Source organism: Ochotona princeps, chromosome 2, assembly GCF_030435755.1.
Source record: "Ochotona princeps isolate mOchPri1 chromosome 2, mOchPri1.hap1, whole genome shotgun sequence".
Classification (NCBI taxonomy): domain Eukaryota; kingdom Metazoa; phylum Chordata; class Mammalia; order Lagomorpha; family Ochotonidae; genus Ochotona; species Ochotona princeps.
The window spans coordinates 39,619,349-39,636,999 of record NC_080833.1 but is presented as its reverse complement, the minus strand read 5'-3'; the positions used below and the strand labels follow the sequence as shown (position 1 = coordinate 39,636,999).

Here is a 17,651-nt window from a genome sequence, read left to right as displayed (position 1 = left end):
AATGTATAATCTGTGGCCTTAGGGTAAAAAATTCTATAAATGTCAACCAAGTCCAGTTGTTCTATTGTTTGTATGAGCTCTGTTGTTTCTTTGTTGAGTTTTTGTTTTGTTGATCTGTCTATTGTTGTTAGTGGGGTGTTAAGATCACCCACTACTATTGTGTGCATATATTATGGCTCCCCTTAAGTCTGTAAGTAATTGCTTCACGTAGCTAGGCGCATTTTGATTTGGTGCATATATGTTCACGATGGTAATTGCTTCCTGATGGATCAATCCTTTCACCAATATATAATGTCCTTCTCTGTCCTTTTTGATGTCTGTAAGTTTGAAGTCTATATCATCTGAAATTAGGACAGCTACCCCAGCCTTTTTTCTTGTCCATTGGCATGAAATATCTGTTTCCATCCCTTCACTTTAAATTTCTTAGAGGCTTTTCTGGTTAGATGTGTCTCTTGTAGGCAACAGATAGTTGGATCTTGTTTGATGATCCATTCCGTTAATCTGTGCCGTTTGATTGGTGAGTTTAGACCATTTGTGTCAAGAGTCAATATTGAGATGCTCCGATTTTGCCCTGCCATACATATGTGTCTTTGTGGGTGTTGGTAACTGTGTAATTGCCCCTCCTTGTGTGGACTTTAGTGGGGAGACCTTCCTGTTTGCCATCTTTGCTTGTGGTTTGCCCCTGTTTTTTCTGGATTTAGCACGTTTCTAAGGAGATTTTGAACTGTTGGTTTTGTGCTGGCATATTCTTCAAGTTTCTCTTTGCTATGGAAGTATCTGATTTCGTTCTCGAATATAAATGAGATCTTTGCTGGGTACATTAATCTTGGTTGACAGTTGTTCTGTTTCAGGATTTGGAAGATCTTTGTCCATTCTCTCCTTGCTTGTAGAGTCTCTTCAGAGAAGTCAGCAGTGATTCTGATTGGTTTTCCCCTATATGTGATGTTGTCTCTGCTTTGTACTTGTCTCAGGACTCTTTCCTTTTCCTCATTGGAGTGGAACTTGAGCACCATGTGTCTGGGTGAGGATCTCTTTGGATCATATCTATTGGGAGTTCTCTGTCCATCCTGGATTTGGGCTGGATTCATGTTCCAAGTGTTTTGGAAGTTTTCCTGTATAATTTCGTTGAGCACCGTTTGCATTCCTGATTCTCTTTCTGCTCCTTCGTCAAGTCCCATAATTCTGATATTAGATTTTCTTAGGTTGTCTTTCATCTCCTGTATGGTCTTATTGGCTTTGTTCAGGTTTGTTTCTAGCTGTTTAATGAGCTGGGTGTGTTCATTTTGTGTGTCTTCGGTTTCAGAGATCCTCTCTTCTGCTGTATTTATTCTGTTAGTTAGGCTCTCAATTTTGTGCTCTAAATCAAGGATTTTGTTCTTGACTTGCTGTATTTCTGTGACTATGTGGTTCTTGAATTCCTTGAAGTCTTCCCAGTTCTTCTCATTGTCTCTGGCAGCTTTTAACATTATTTTTTTAAATTCCTTGTCTGGTAGAGCTTCCATGTCTTCATCTTGTATCTCCGAAATAAATATTGGCTTTTGGTCTTTTTTTGGTGGGGTACTGGCTCTCTCATCCGGATCATTGCCTTTTCTGAAGTTTCTTCTCATTGCGTTATTGTTTCTTGTTGATTTCAGGGATGTATTCTCAGATTTGTTTATCTACAGTTTCTGGTCTTTGTGCAGTAGTTTGGAGTAGGTGTGAGTTCGCTGCTTCCTTTAGGTTTACTTTTGAAGGAGAATTTCTTTGAGTTCTATTGGAGATGTTTGGTGAGGGGGGGATAGCTATATCAGCCCCTGAATGTCTATAACCCTCTGTAGCTTGGTTTCTCTAAGGTCTGTTGGTTAGACCTTTCGTCCTGTGTGCGTCTTCAGGGGTAGGGCTTAGTAGCAGCACTTTGTAGCTTCAGGGCTCCTTGTCTGTAGTTTTGGGGTGGATTTCGAAGACCCCTAGCGCCCCTCAGGCCTGTGGGGGAGTATGTGTCAGGCCGTCGGGAGCTCTAGCTATGTGTATCTGAGCCACTGTTTCAGGGCCTGCAGTTGTGGAGCTGTCCAACCCTGGCCTGATGTGAAACTCAGAGGCTGGTGTGCTGAGGAGTTTGCCCAGAGGGATTCCTCAGAGGAAATGAAGCTGCACTTCCTGCCTCCGTTGCCCGCCTCTGTGGGGCCACAGGCATTCAGCAGTGAGAAGCTGTGCTGGCTTGCACCCCAGATGCTGTTGTTGTGCTGGGGTAGTTTTCCTAGGGGGATCCCTCAGAGGAACTGAAGCAGCACTCCCCACTGCAGGCGCGCACTGCTGGTGGCCACCTCTGTGGGGCCTCAGGCATTCAGCAGTGAGAAGCTGAGCTGGCGCACACCCCAGAAGTTGTTGCTGCACTGAGGGGTTTTACGGAGGCAGATCCCTCAGAGGAACTGAAGCAGCACTCCCCGCCACAGGCGCTCGCCGCTGGCTCCCGCCGCTGGCGCCCGCCTATGTGGGGCCTCGGGCTTTCAGCAGTGAGATGCTGTGCTGGGGCACCCCAGAAGTTGTTGTGCTATGTGGTCTGCCCAGCGATGTCCAGTAGAGAAAGTTAAGCTGCGCAAGTCTCCTGCACCTTACTACTGGGGGACCTGTAGGAGCTCTCCGCCCTGGCTCCCACACAAGTTGGAGCGTTCAGTTCTCGCACAGCCTCAGACTGGGAGAATTCTGGGGGACCGATGGCACTGAGCAGGGACAGTCTCAGTATAGTTCTCTCAGGGAGCGAAAAGCCCGAAAATCGGGGGTTTTTTCACCTCTGGTGCACTCCACCTCTCTGGGTTCCTGTGCGTCCCGGCGCCACAAAGCCGCCAAGCTAGGTGCCTCCAGGGGCCCGTGTTGCTCAGAGCGCCAAGCAGTCTCACAGCTTTGGTTGCTGGAAGTTCTGCCAGGAGGGGAGGGGTCGCTGCTACTGGTGGGGGCCTTCACAAAAGGCAGCCCGTCCTGCTGTCTCCAGCTGCCCTGGGTCCTCTGGGCTTCCCGCTGATGCGCCCCCTTCCCGGGCTGACTCACCACGTTTTAACCGGGTCTTTGTGTTTCCTGCTTTCCTTCTCTGGATTTCTTCCGAATTATGTGTTTCTTCTTGGATGCTCGATGTCCAGGGAGCTTCTGGCACTCCTTCCTGTGGTTCTTTAGTCCGCAGATCTCTCTCCAGCCGTGCCCTGTCTCTCCTTCAGCGCTTCCCTTTCTATGCCCGTCCTCCCAGGTTGGTCATCTTCCCGAAAACCGAATTCATTAGCTTTTATCAAATGACTTTAAGTGTCAATGACATTTTCTATAAAAGGATGAATCATTCGTCAATTTAAAGAAAGATATTTGATTTCTGTATATTGGGTTGTGATGATTTAAATCATTGTGGAACCTAGTAAGCAAAATGGTAAATGAAAGCATATAATTCAACTCATACACTAGCTTGAAATCTAGTAGGACCCAGGAGCGTACCGGGGATTTGGGGTTCAGTCCTCCTGTATGGGAAAGACCTGCCCAGGGCCACGCAATTCTCGCCAACCTTGCCTCTCCTCCACATTGAGGTCGTGTGGCCGGACCCCTAATGCATCCCAATCACCAGTCCAGGGATGAGCCATAGGTGCCAAGGTCGGGTCTCCTGGTGGAGGTCTAGGTACCCAGGATTTCTTTGAATGACTCACAGATGCAGTTTCTAGTCTTTCCATGAGCTCATCCAATTCGCTCCCTGAGACTTCCTCTTTCTCCTCTGAATCTGATCCTCCTGACTCACTAGTTGCTCCTTTTGAAAAAGCTTCCTCTTGCATTTCTCACAACAGCTCTTCCCCTTCCTGCAAGATTTCCTTAAACTTGTCTGACCGTTCAGTAAGACATGACTTAGCCAAGGTCCAGAAACCAACGGTTCCTGGCGGTAACGGACTCTTCCACTCCGCCCGCAGAAGGTCTCTCCCGAGGTGCTCCCATTGGGGCAAAGTCAGAAGACCTGTATCTAAGAACCAAGAGGAAACCCTAACCGCTGTCTGCAAAAATGCAAGCACCGTCTTCGCCTTCACGGGAGTACCATGTTTTTTCAACAGTTTCCATAACAGCTCCTGCATACGCATACTAGAAGACAGATTCCCCATAGTGTTGAACGGTATTATTCCCTAACCGAAGGCTGTCTTGTCGCTAACCCACGATCCTTTCTTGTCGCTAACTTGCGAACCTCTCTCGTCACTAACCCGTGAACCTCTCCCGTCACTACCCTGTGAACCTCTCGTTGCTGCCCTGCAATCCTGATGTGCGTGTCCCTGTAAAAGCAGCTTCCTGAGCCTATGCTCAGCTACTTACCTTTTCCCCACGTGTGCGGCTTCCTGAGCTGTGCGCTCAGATGCTTACCTTGTCCTGTGTTTTGCGGCTTACCGGCTGAAGTCACGGCACCAGATGTCGGGGAATCTCCAAACCCACTGAAGAAAACCCGAAGCTGAGTGAATGCGTAGGAACTCTTTATTCCACCAGGCAGCATGCAAACAGGAAAGCCGTCTGCTCCTTCTTTCTCTCCCCTCTTTCTCCTCCCTCTTCAGGACCCAACCTGCTTATATATAACACCTAGCCAATCAGCTAAAAGTTCACCCCTGCACGTGGGAAGCGACCAATCAGCTAAAAGGTCACTGCTGCACATGGGACCAATCAGTTCACCCCTGCATGTGGGAAGCGACCAATCAGCTAAAGGGTCACTCCCGCAGGCAGGACACACAGCCGCACCCCAAGGGGAAGACACTTCCTGTGCTTGTTTACCGCTGCCCTTGTCAGGGCGTTGGTCTGCGGTGCTGTCCTAGACAGCCCCATAGATCGTTAGGCGCTCTCAACAGCTAAGTTGATGAAGTTGGCTGCGCTGAACAGGAGTTTCTCATTGTAGCTGAAACAGCTTTATCCTGGGAGAAGTTGCTATGTAGGATTTCAGTAGATACAGAGGAAAAGTCAACAGCTGACTTAAAAGATTTCAAGGAAAGGCTGGTTCTCTTCTTAAGGGATTAATGCAGCACATGACTTTCAATTGAGGCCTATGGTCATTTATCATTCTGAAAATCCTGAGACGTTTTTTAAAAAGATTTATTTATGTTTATTAGACAGATATACAGAGATGAGGAGAGACAGAAAGGAAGATCTTTCATCCGATGATTCACTCCACAAGTGACTGCAACGGCCGGTACTGTACCAATCCAAAGCCAGGAGCAAGGAACCTCCTCCAGGTCTCCCACATGGGTGCAGGGTCCCAAGGCTTTGGGTCGTCCTCAACTGCTTTCCCAGGCCACTAGCAGGGAGCTGGATGGGAAGTGGAGTGCCGGGATTAGAGCTGGTGACCATATGGGATCCTGGTGTGTTCAAGGCGTGGACTTTAGCTGCTAGGCCATCGCACCAGACCCTGATCCTGAGATTCCTAAATATTATACTAAATCTGCTCTTGCCTGTGCTGTATAAATGGAACAACAGGGTGTTTTATAGTCTGGTTTACTGAATATTTCAAACTCACTGTTGAGACTGACTGTTAAGAAAAAAAAATCCTTCCTTTCAAAATATCATTGCTCATTGACTAAACATCTAGTTACAGAGGAGTGCTCATGGAGAGTGTGGAAAGATGTTGATCCCACTTCTCAAGGATACATTTGAGTCATTCAATTCTTTGTGAATTGAATGCAGATATGGTGGAATTAGCCAGAGAGCTAGAATTAAAAGTAAGTTACCGGGCCCGGCAGCGTGGCCTAGCAGCTAAAGTCCTTGCCTTGAAAGCCCCGGAATCCCATATGGCGCCGGTTCTGGTCCAGGCAGCTCCACTTCCCATCCAGCTCTCTGCTTGTGGCCTGGGAAAGCAGTCGAGGACGGCCCAATGCATTGGGACACTGCACCCACGTGGGAGACCCGGAGGAGGTTCCAGGCTCTTGGGTTTGGATCAGCGTGCACCGGCCGTTGCAGTCACTTGGGGAGTGAATCATCGGACGGAGGATCTTCCTCTGTCTCTCCTCTCTGTGTATATCTGGCTGTAATAAAATGAATAAATCTTTAAAAAAAAAGTAAGTTACCAAATTGCTGCCATTAAGTTAAATGGGTAGGATTTGCATGTTGAAATGTATGAGCAAAAAAATTTTTGGTTTCTAGGAGAAGGACTCTTCTCCTAGTGGACACTGACCATTTTTATTCTGTCACTATAATATCTTTCCAAAAGAGCTAAAATATGACTCCATCCAGTTAGCCTAGTTATTAATATTTGTTTTCAGAGAGTTGTGTAATTAAGTTTTAATAGAAGATATATATTACAGTTGAAAACGTCAAGAATTTCTTATTTGCTTTAAACATTTTATTGTGAATCTGTTGAAGAAGGACTGTGTCCCGACTCCCACTTTTTATCACCATGTTGCTCTTTTAAGTTCTAGTTAAATATTTTTATCTTGTACCCCAAACCTTACACATTGTAGTTTTCAACACTTCATTATGTACTTACCTCATTAATTCATTTCAATAGGATTACTTGGAGGTTAAAGATTACTATTCTCTCTTTACAAAATTAAAACATTATGTATAAATTATGGTATCTGTACAAGGTCATATAATATCAAAAGGCCACACCAGAACTCCAATTCAGGTTTGTTAAATATAAATCCAGAATAATTTTCACTGAGACATTTGATGATAATTTCTCCAGACTTTTCCATTGTGTCACTCATTGCAACTCATGATTCATCATTAATAAAATTTGTGATCTCTATTTCATTTCTGAACTTCTCTTCCATCACTTTTTTATAACAAACTTAGATTACCTTTATATTGAAAAAGTTGATGTTTTCTTCATCTTTGATCTATTTCACTATCACGTACTGAATATTATGCTAAATTCTCTGTAAGTGCTTACCTTATGATATTGTATTATATGATCTATAAGGCCTATGTGTTATTTAACTTTTGTTCCATTTGTTTGTTCTGCTTCATGCAAAAGTGCCTCAAAAGGCATTATCTTTTTTCAAGTATTCCTAATTGCCTTCTTACTTTCTCTTAAGCCCTTGGTCAGCTTTCACTCCACCTCTCCTGTAGTCTCAAGATCATCATTGATACCCTGGTCACCCACTACAATAGTCATTGTTACTTTTTAAAAAAATACTTATTTATTTTTATTGCAAAGGCAGATTTACATAGAGACAGGGAGAAAGATCATCCACTGGTTCACTCTCAAAATGGCTGCAATGGCCAGACCCGAGCCGGTGGAAGTCAAGAGCCAGGAGTCTCTCTGGGTCATGCGCACAGGTACAGGATCCCAAGACTTTGGGCCTAACTCCACTGCTTTTTGGGGGCATAGCCAGGAAGCTGCATGGGAAGTGGAACATCTGGGACATGGACTGGTGGCCATATGGGTTGCCGACTATGCAAGGCAGAGGATTACCCAATTAAGCTACTAGTTTTTTTCCTAACTCTTGGTATTATTTGACCTCGTCAATATTGGACTTAGTTGATTATGTCCATTATATGACTTGCCTTCTGGGATTTCACCTTCTCTTGGCTCTTTTTCTAACTCACTAGTTATTTATTTTTATTTGTTTTTACTTGGATCTTTCTCATCTTCTTGCTCTTTAAATATTGTAATACTCCAAGAATAAACTGTGAAATTTCTGTTCGTAGTGGGAATGATTGGAATTAAGAAGTTAGTTTGTGCAGATTAGCCCTTTGAGAGCCTGTTTGTCATTATCTTTCTTTCTTCCTTCCTTCCTTCCTCCCTCCCTTCCTTTCTTTCTTGCTTTCTTGCTTGCTTGCTTTCTTTCTTTCTTTCTTTCTTCCTTCCTTCCTTCCTTCCTTCCTTCCTTCCTTTCTTTCTTGCTTTCTTGCTTGCTTTCTTGCTTGCTTTCTTGCTTTCTTTCTTTCTTTCTTTCTTCCTTCCTTCCTTCCTTCCATCCTTTCTTCCTTTCTTCCTTCCTTCCTTCCTTCCTTCCATCCTTTCTTCCTTCCTTCCTTCCTTCCTTCCATCCTTCCTTTCTTTCTTTCTTTCTTTCTTTCTTTCTTTCTTTCTTTCTTTCTTTCTTCCTTCCTTCCTTCCTTCCTTCCTTCCTTTCTTTCTTTCTTTCTTTCTTTTGCTTTAATGCGCCAGAGAATGGCATATTAAGCAGTTGCTATGGCCTGGGGCAGACTCAAGCTAGAAGCCAGGAACTCCATCTGGATGGCAGGGGCTCAAGTTCTTGAACTATTCTCTGGTACTTGCTCAGGGACTTAGTAGGAAGTGGATTAAAGTGGAGCAGCAAGGACTCAAACTGGCATTCCTATATGGGGTGCTGAGATCACAAGTGAGGCTAAAATGCTGGTCCCGGACGGATTTTTAAGAAGATATATATAGAAAATTGACAGTGATTCTGTCAGTTGGTAATGTGAGCAAAAGAGCTTTAGGCTGTTTTTTCTACACTGAAATGTAAGTACTTAATGTTGCTGGGTAGAGAAGAGACTATTCGTTGGTACTCTGAGTGAATTTAAGTAAAGGAGATTGTTTAGGCATGTGCTGGTTGATTTGTGTAAGATGGGAAGCCACCTTATTCAGAATGTTAAAAAGGACATGACTTGGAAAAGATTAAGTAGCTCTTAGGGCAGACTTAAACTCTATGGTAGAAGAGCCTTTATAATTGAAAATACATGAGAATTAGATTAGAGGGTATCTTGGTTGAAGGAGGGTATGCATTATCAGCTCCTCTTTATTTTGTGATTTTTTTTGTTGCAAGTCCAACATACTAGATCCCTTTCTTTTACTTATCAAAATAATGTTTACTAACTTTTGATGTTTATTTTTAAAGATTTATTCTATGTATTTGAAAGGTAGAGTTAGTGAAGGAGGGAAGGAGGTAGATAGGATGTAGAGCATTTCTGACTTGATGTACTCACATAAAATGGTGGTTTTATAGGTGACAGCTTAATGTCCTGTGCTACAATGCTGGTAGCTTTTACTTACCTCTCAAACTTTCTTTTGGATTTCATATTGAAGCACAAATGTACTGTTTCAAGAAGGTTTGATGATAGATAAGCCTTTGGAGATTTACATATATAATTTTGTCAAACTCTACAACTGCATTCTGGTTCCCAAATTAGACTTGTACTTCAAAATGAAATTTTAATTTGCATGCTAAAAACAGAACCCTTAAAAACAACATCTGGCTAGTTCTCCCAATCTATTCCTTCCAGGTTTAGTATTCAGAGTTCTAGCACAGTGTTCTCGAAATTGTTTCCTATCCAATGTTTTTGGTAGGTGTCCTTAACTCCTTCAACATTTGCTTTGTACCTGCTCTGTACCTGTCCATGTGATAAGCCCTGGAGATCTAAAGATGCATAAAATTTAGAAGAGCCTTTAAGCAGTGTAGATAGGGTAGGTAAACAAGTGAAGTAAAGTGTTTCACCATTTCTAATTACATATATGCATGTTGTGGAATGGTGACCTAAATAAAGAATAATTCCCTATTTTGTGGAAGAGTAGAAAATATTCCAGAAGACTTTTCTAGAGAAAAGGTAGCATGTAATATGTGAGTTGAGTCTGAGAAGCCAGTAAAGCATTAAGGTGCAGAGTTATGAATCTGGAAAAGATAAATTGCCATGAATTAATTGGGCCAGAGATTCAAGAGAACATACTAGAAAGTCAGAACATTTCAGACTTTGGGGAACCTTATATGTAGTTTAAGAAGCATATTCATTAAACATAAGCACTCAAATTAATCAGCCGATCTTAATTAGCAAAGTACTGTGTTTGCTTTGTACAAGAAAATGAGGATGAGGCAGGGGTGATATTGTACAGAAAGTATACTTGCAAGGATGAAACAATTGTCTGTATGAGAGATGATGAGGGTCTGAAATAGCTAAACAAAAAGCAGTAGAAGCAGAAATATAGAGACACAAATGAGAAGCTTCCACTATGCTTCCTGATTAATTACATGCTGTAATTTCCCCAATTCTTATATCTCATTTTTGGGTGTGCATTCTGTTCTAAATTGATTAATGGTAAATAGATATAGAAGAAAAATGAGTGGCCCAGAACTGTGTTATAGCAGGAACAACATTCACCTGCAGCACTGGCATCCCATATGGGTGCTGATTTGGGTCTCAGTTGCTCCGCTGTTGAACCAGCTCCCTGCTAATGTGCCTGGGAAAGCAGCAGAAGACAGCCCAAGTGCATGGGTCCCTGCACCCACATGAGAGACTGGGAAGGATCTTCTGGCTCCTGGCTTCAGCCTAGTGAAGCTCTAAAGACCTGTCTCTTTCTTTCTCTCTCTCTCGCCTTCCCCCTCTTTGTCTTCTTTATACCACTCTCCCAATTTTTCCATCTCCTTTTATTATTTTCTTCCTCTCTCTTTCTCACTGCAAATAATACCAGCATCATATTGAATGGGGAAAGACTGGGAACTTTCCCACTAAGATCTACAAGTAGACAAACATGTCCACTTTCACCGCTGCTATCCAACAGGGTACTTGCTAGAGCTATTAGGCAAGCAAGAAAGAGAGAGAGAAAAAGAAAGGAAGGAAGGAAGGAAGGAAGGAATGAATTAAGGGAATTCAAATAGGAAAAGAGAAAGTCAAATTATCCCGTTTTGGGTTTTTTTTTTTTTTTTTTTTTTTTTTAGATGACATGATTCTAAGGATAGGAGAACTGAAAGAGTCAAAACAGAGACTATCGGAATTCCCAATGAGACTGTTAAATATATTTTGACAATAGGAGGCTGAACTTTTTACCATTATCTATATCTACAATGTCAGCATATACTTAAATTGTCAGCATACACTTAAATAGCAGAATGATGACTTGTGACTGTTGCTGAAGGACTGTCGTACTATTTTAAGAATATGTGGGAAGATAGTGGGAGGGAAGAGAAGATGGGAAGGGTGAAAGGGGAAATCCCTGAGCTTATAGAACTATATTATCAAAAGCAAAAATTAAAAACTCAATAAAGAGATGATTAGAATTCATAAGAGAATTTAGCAAGGTAACAGGGTGCAAAATCAATGAACATACATCAATACTCTTACTATATACAAACAAATTTATGGCTGTCAAAGAACTTGCAACAGTCCCATTCTAAATAGCAGAGAAGAGTCTCAAACACCTGAGAATAACCATAATGGAGAAGGCAAAAGACCTTGATGAGGAAAATAACGAAACAATAAAAAAAGAAATAGAGGGAGATATGAAAAGATGGAGAAAATTACGATGTTCCTGGGTCGGTAGATCAGCATCGTCAAAGTGCCCATATTACCAAAAGTAAAATACACATTCATTGTGGAACCAATTGAAAAATCCCCATAACATTTTTCTCAAGCTAGAAAATATGATATAATGTTCATCTGGAAATGCAGGAGACTACAGCTATCCAAAGCTATGTAAAGCTGGACGAATCAAAATTGCAGACTTCAAGAAAGAGGACAGTCGAGATTAAAACAGCCAGGTGCTGGTACAGAAACCAAAAAGATGACCAGTGGAACAGAACAGAAACCCCAGAGGTGAATCCTCTCATGTACAGCCTACTAATCTTTCAGATTTTAGTAGTGGATAGAAAATAAGGGAGAAAGGTTGGTGACTTCAATAAACGTTGTTGGGACAATTGAATATCGGCATGCATTAAGAAAAAAGAAGCAAGGAAGTAAGGGAAAAAGTAAGAAAAAATACTTCCACTTTTCACTTTATATAAAAAATGAACTCTAAGTGAATCAGGGACCTACATCTTTATCAAGAAACCACCAAACTATTAGAGGAAAACATAGGAAGCACTCTGCTTCTTAGAAAAGTTACCAAAAGGACAGACAATCAAATCCAAAAGAAATAAATGGAACTACAACAAACAAAGGAAATGATCAGCAAAACAAAGATGTAACCGATGGAATGGGAGAAAATCACACACTCTACAACAAACAGGGGGCTAATATCCAGATTTACAAAGAATTTAAAAAATTCAACAGTAGCTACAACCAACCCTATTAAGAAATAGACATGGGCCCGGCAGTGTGGCCTAGCACCTAAAGTCCTCGCCTTGAATGCGCCGGGATCCCAGATGGGCGCTGGTTTTAGTCCCGGCAGCTCCACTTTCCATCCAGCTCCCTGCTTGTGGCCTGGGAAAGCAGTCGAGGATGGCCCAATGCTTTGGGACCCTGCACCCATGTGGGAGACCCAGAAGAGGTTCCTGGTTCCCAGCATCGGATCGGCGTAGCACCGGCAGTTGCGCTCACTCGGGGAGTGAATCAATGGACGGAAGATCTTCCCCTCTGTCTGTTCTCTCTGTATATCTGACTTTGTAATAAAATGAATAAATCTTTTTTAAAAAAAATAAAAAATAAAATGAAAAAGAAATGGACAAAGGAAGTGAGCAGAGACTGTGCAAAAGACCACATTCTAATGGCTAATAGATTTACGAAAAAATGTTCAAGCTCCCTAGCTATTAGGGAAATACAAGTAACAATCTCTTTGTAGTTCCACTTAATGCCTGTGAAATTGGAGTTAAATCTTTGATTGGTCAGAAATCTTCTATCAGCAACTGCTGGTGAAGAGGAGTTGGGGACTTTCCCTGCTGGTGACTTTCCCTGGGTGTTTGTTACCTCAAGTGATCATGGGGATGAGCCCTATTACCTGAAATTCAGGAATGAAAGTCCTCAAATCTTCTGAGACTGCTTCTCAACATATTCGTAGTTTCCTTTCACATGATTTTGGTCCTGGCAAGAGAGAGACCGAGAACTTGCAGGTTGGTTTTACAAAGTATATCAGTGGACTTGTATTCTGGTCATGTTGTTCTCATGTTTCCCAGATGATCACTTCCATATGAACTTGTGGTGATAATAAGGTTAAAGACCCACTATGCAGTGAGATGTGGGCTTTAAATACTTCCTATGTACCAGTAAGCTGGCCAAAGACATACCCATGTATTTGGCTTAAACACTGAAAACAACCAGTCATTCCCATCAGTGTGAAGACCTCAACTACAGGCCTCTCAGAGTTGCCTGTAGTGTATTTCAGGTACAGATTTCAGGTACAGACAGATAAGTAAGTTGTGTATAGAACAAAACAGTAGCTTCTGGTCCCTAATCCTCAGTCTGTATCTGTTAGAAGCTGTGTGTTTGAAGGAGGTGAAAAAGTGCAATAAATAAATGAAAGCATTTTTATTGGAAAAAAAGGTACCCCACTTCAGTGTTGATGACTCTGCAGCCACTATGGGAATCAGTATGGAGAGTGCTCAGACAACTGAATATTGATCTGCTCTATGACCAGTGATCCCATTCCTGGGAATATATTCAAATGAAGTGAAATATCCCTAGGAAAACCACCTGCATCCTATATTTATATCAGCACAATGCAAATATCACAGACATGGAAATAAGCCAGAAGCTAATAGAAAGAGGAAGGGATAAAGAAAGCCATGGTACATCTGCTCTCTATATAGCCATTAAAAACAATGAAATTCTATCATTTGCAATAAAGTGGTCCCAAATTAAGACCATTTTGTTCAGTGAAATCAACCAATCCCAGGGCAAATATCATATGTTCTCTTTGATATAAGGTAACCTTCATGCAAAAATACAAAATAAATAGATATATAGGTAAATTTAGTTTGCATACGTATAATCCCATAAATAAACTGTATAATGGAGACTAGAGTATTAGGAAATGAAGTGTTGCACTAAGCATTGCTACTCCTCAATAAAATAAAGAGTTCTAATAAAACTGTTGAGTACACTTTGAAACTTTGATACTAGATTTTCTTCTATTGTATATACATACAATGTTGTGATACACTTAAATAGCAGAATGTTGGAGTTGTGCCTGCAGTTGAAACACTATATTATAGTAATGATATTGAGGAGAATGATGGGGAGAGGTGAAAAGGGTGAGGGAAAAAAGGCGGGAAAGGGGAGACTCCCTATACTTTAAAAACCATATTGTGAAAAAAAAGATGGTTACAAAAGCTACCTACAAACATTGCAATGTAGAACTCTTATATTTGCTGGTAATAACTGGTTATGCAGATTCAACGTGTTCAGTAAGACTTAAGAGAAACAAAATGCCAATTCAATAATTATTTCAGGTGTTTCAAGGATAGGATACTAGCCATGAACATGAATGTCATATTCATGATTCAATCTTCATAAGCAATGACAATAGGCCCAAATCAACATCTAGTCCAGTACTTGATCAAAAAATTAATTTCATAAATGCTTATCCAGAATAGTGGAAAAAAATGTGAAAGATAAAAAAAGTAATTTCAGAATTTGCTAATTAATGTAAAATGCAGCACCACTTAAGACATTATTAGAAATAAATTAACCTGATCGTGTAAATAAGTTTTGGGAGCTCGCTTTACTGTGAAGTTGGTAAGGAGCCATGTGTGATGCCAACGTCCTCTAAGGGTGATCAGATCGTGTTCTAGCAGCTCCACTTTTGGTCCAGTTCCCTGATAATGTACCTAGAAAGGAGTGGAGGATGGCCAGACTGTCTCTGCCTCTGCCACCAAAGTAGGAAATATGAAAGAAGCTCCTGGCTGCGAATCAGCTCAGCTCTGGCAGTGTGCCCATTCGGAGTAAACCAGTAGGAGGAAGGTTCTCTCTCTCTCTCTCCCCCTTCTCTTCTCTATTTCCCCTTTCCCTCTAGCTCTTGCTCCCCTCTCTCTCCATGTTTCTTTGTAGCTTTGACTTTCAAATAAATGCATCCTTTTAAGCAGTTTTCATTTACTGTATACTAATTAGCCCACAACAGAGTATTTACATGAGAGAAAATAACCATGATCTTATTAGATCATCTGAGATCCATATCCAATAAGGAGAAATTAAAAAACTCAATGATAATAACAAATTCTTTCTTATAGTAGCTATTGCTAGTGTTTAAGTAATATGTGAGAACTGAAGGAATAAATGGTGGCACAAGTGTATCTTTAATATAACAATGTCTTATCTTTTGCACACAGTCTTTATTATGGATGTACGCAGTAGTGGAATTGCTGTGTCACGTAACAGATTTACTTCTAGTTCTTACAGCATCTCTGTATTATTTCAGAGGCATTCACAGTAGTCAAGGTATGGAATCAACAAAGGTGTGTAGTATCACACATATGGGTAAATTTAATATATTAGAAAGATACAACCAAATAAGATTCAGCCATTACAAGAATGATATTATGTCACTTGCAGTGAAGTGAATGGAATTGGAATACATTGTGTTAAATGAATAGCCCAGATATAGAAAAACAAATACCACATGATGGTCTCATTTGTGAAGTTTAAAAAGGAAAAAAAAAAATAAAAAAAATAAATTACACCTGAATATAGACAGTGGTTTATAAAGGCTGGGAGAGATAGAAGTTAGGGAATGGGATATGGAGGGTATTTTGAAAACAGTTACCAAATCTGAGTTATAGCTAAGGACCTAAGTTGTTAATGGTGTAGTGCATGACTAGAGTTTATGGTCATCTCTTAGGAATTGTTATGAGCAAATCGAAGAGGGAAGCTCTAGTCATAACATAAAATAGTGTCAAGAAGGGAAATGAGAGCTACCCTGATTTCCTCAGTTCATTTAATAAATGTATTGAAATATTACACTTTTGTCCATGTTTGTGTATATACTTATTTTTATTGATCTAAGACATTTGTAACAACTGTGATTTCTGTACTATCAGATTCATACTCTTTTAGACATTTTATTCTAGAATTATCAATTGGAGACTTCATCTCAATATATTATAAAACATGAACTTAAAAAAAATCATCAAACAGTGAGATAAGCTGCCTTAGAAAACTGCTGTCCTTTTCATGGAGGCATTTACAGTGTAGGCTAGATAATCTTTCTTGGGTTTTCTGTATCTGTATAAAGTGATTTTTTTTGAATAGGATTTTAGAACAAGATGGCCTTTTCTGTATCCTTTAAAGTCATTAATTTAAAGAAATTACGAATCATCTATTACATGGGCAGCTGAAAATATATTAAAAAACAAAGTCTAAATTATATAGGGTGTAATTTTGGGAATGGGCATGGGCACACCAGTCAAGATACCTAAATCATCAGAAAACTAGAATTAGGAGAGGATCAAGGGTTTGAGTGCCAGGAGTTCTAGCTCTTTTCCCAATTTTATCTTTCTGATGATGGGTACCCTAGGAGGTGGCAGGGTTGGCTCAAGTGATTGGATATCGGTCATTCACATGAGAGACACAGAGTTCCCAGCTTCTGGCTAGCACCCGCTGTTATGGGAATTTGGAAGGTGATCCAACAAGATGAGAGCTTGCTGTCATGTTTACTCATTATCTGTTTCTCTTTCTCTATCAATTTTTGAAGACCTGGTGGTTCTGCTTATTTTAAAGTTGAAAAAGCTTCTATTAATATATGTAAAAAAAGTAATTAAGTAACAATCTATCCGTTACAGAAGATGAAGTGAATTCATTGAAATGACCTCTTGTAGATGGTGGGGCTTACGTCACTTCTTGAAGAATGGACAGCTTTCAGTTTTATCACTTTCAATAACTGACTAGTCAGAAAATAATTTTGTTCTTTTTTTTTTTTTAAAAAGATTTATTTATTTAACTTAAAGTCAGAGTTGCAGAGAAAGAGGAACAGAGAAGAGAGATCTTCTGTCCTCTCGTTGAATCTCCAAATGGCTGTGATTGCCACAGCTGATTTGAAGCTAGGAGCTAGAAGCTTCTGGATCTCTTTCATGGGTACAGTGGTCCAAGAACCTGAGACATCCACCACCGTTATCCAATGCCACAAGCAGGGATCCTCCTTGAGAAGTGAACCGACTTGGACTTAAGTTGGTGCCTATAGGTGATACCATGTTTAAAAACACTTTGTGTATTTTGAAGTTGTGTATTGTCATGCCTACAACTGTCACTCATATCCCGGGATTCTTTTGGTAGTTTGAGGTACTACATGATTCACTTCAGATTTAAGAGCAGTTTTATATTTGTACAAAGAAAGTCATCAGTAGTTTGATATATAAATTGCATTGAGTCAATAGATTGCTTGGGGTACTATGGGTTTTAAAAAATATTAATTCTACTCCATAAACAGTAAATGTCTTTCTAACTTTGGTGTCCTCTTCAATTTCAGTCATCACTTTTTTGTAACTTTAATTGCACAGATTACTTATTTAATTGGTTAAAATTATTCATATGTATTTTAATGTTTTGTAGCTATTTGGATGTATTTGCTTTCTTGATTTCTTAGTGATTACATTATTACAGTATTAAACATTAGTGAATTTATATGTTAATTCCATTTCCTATAACATACTGAATTCATTTCTTTTTTAAGATTTATTTGTTTTTATTGGAGATACATATTTTATGGAGAAGAGAGACAGAGGAAGATCTTCCATCTGTTGGTTCACTTCCCTAATGTCTGTAACAGCCCAAGCTGAGCCAATCTGAAGCCACGAATCATGAGCTTCTTCCAGGGTTCCCACACTGGTGCAGGATCCCTAGATTTTGAGCCTTCCTCTACTGCTTTCCCAGGGCATAAGCATGGTGTATGGGAAGTGGAATAGCTGGGACATTATCCAACATCTGTATGTTATGCCAGCACTTGTAGGTGGAGGATTAGATGGTTGAACCAATGCATCACCTCTGAATTAATTTCTTAATTATTTATTTTTGCTGAAACTTTAGGCTCTCCTGTATGTGTGTGTGTATATATCTATATATCTATATATATATGCATA

At 40.5% G+C, this 17,651-nt stretch overlaps 1 protein-coding gene across 2 annotated transcripts in view; it reads left to right on the top strand.

The window, feature by feature from the left end:
* The window catches only part of BEND5 (BEN domain containing 5), a 1,156,480-nt gene that overhangs the window by 94,964 nt on the left and 1,043,865 nt on the right, over positions 1-17,651 (top strand). The gene's annotated exons all lie outside the window — the stretch shown is intronic.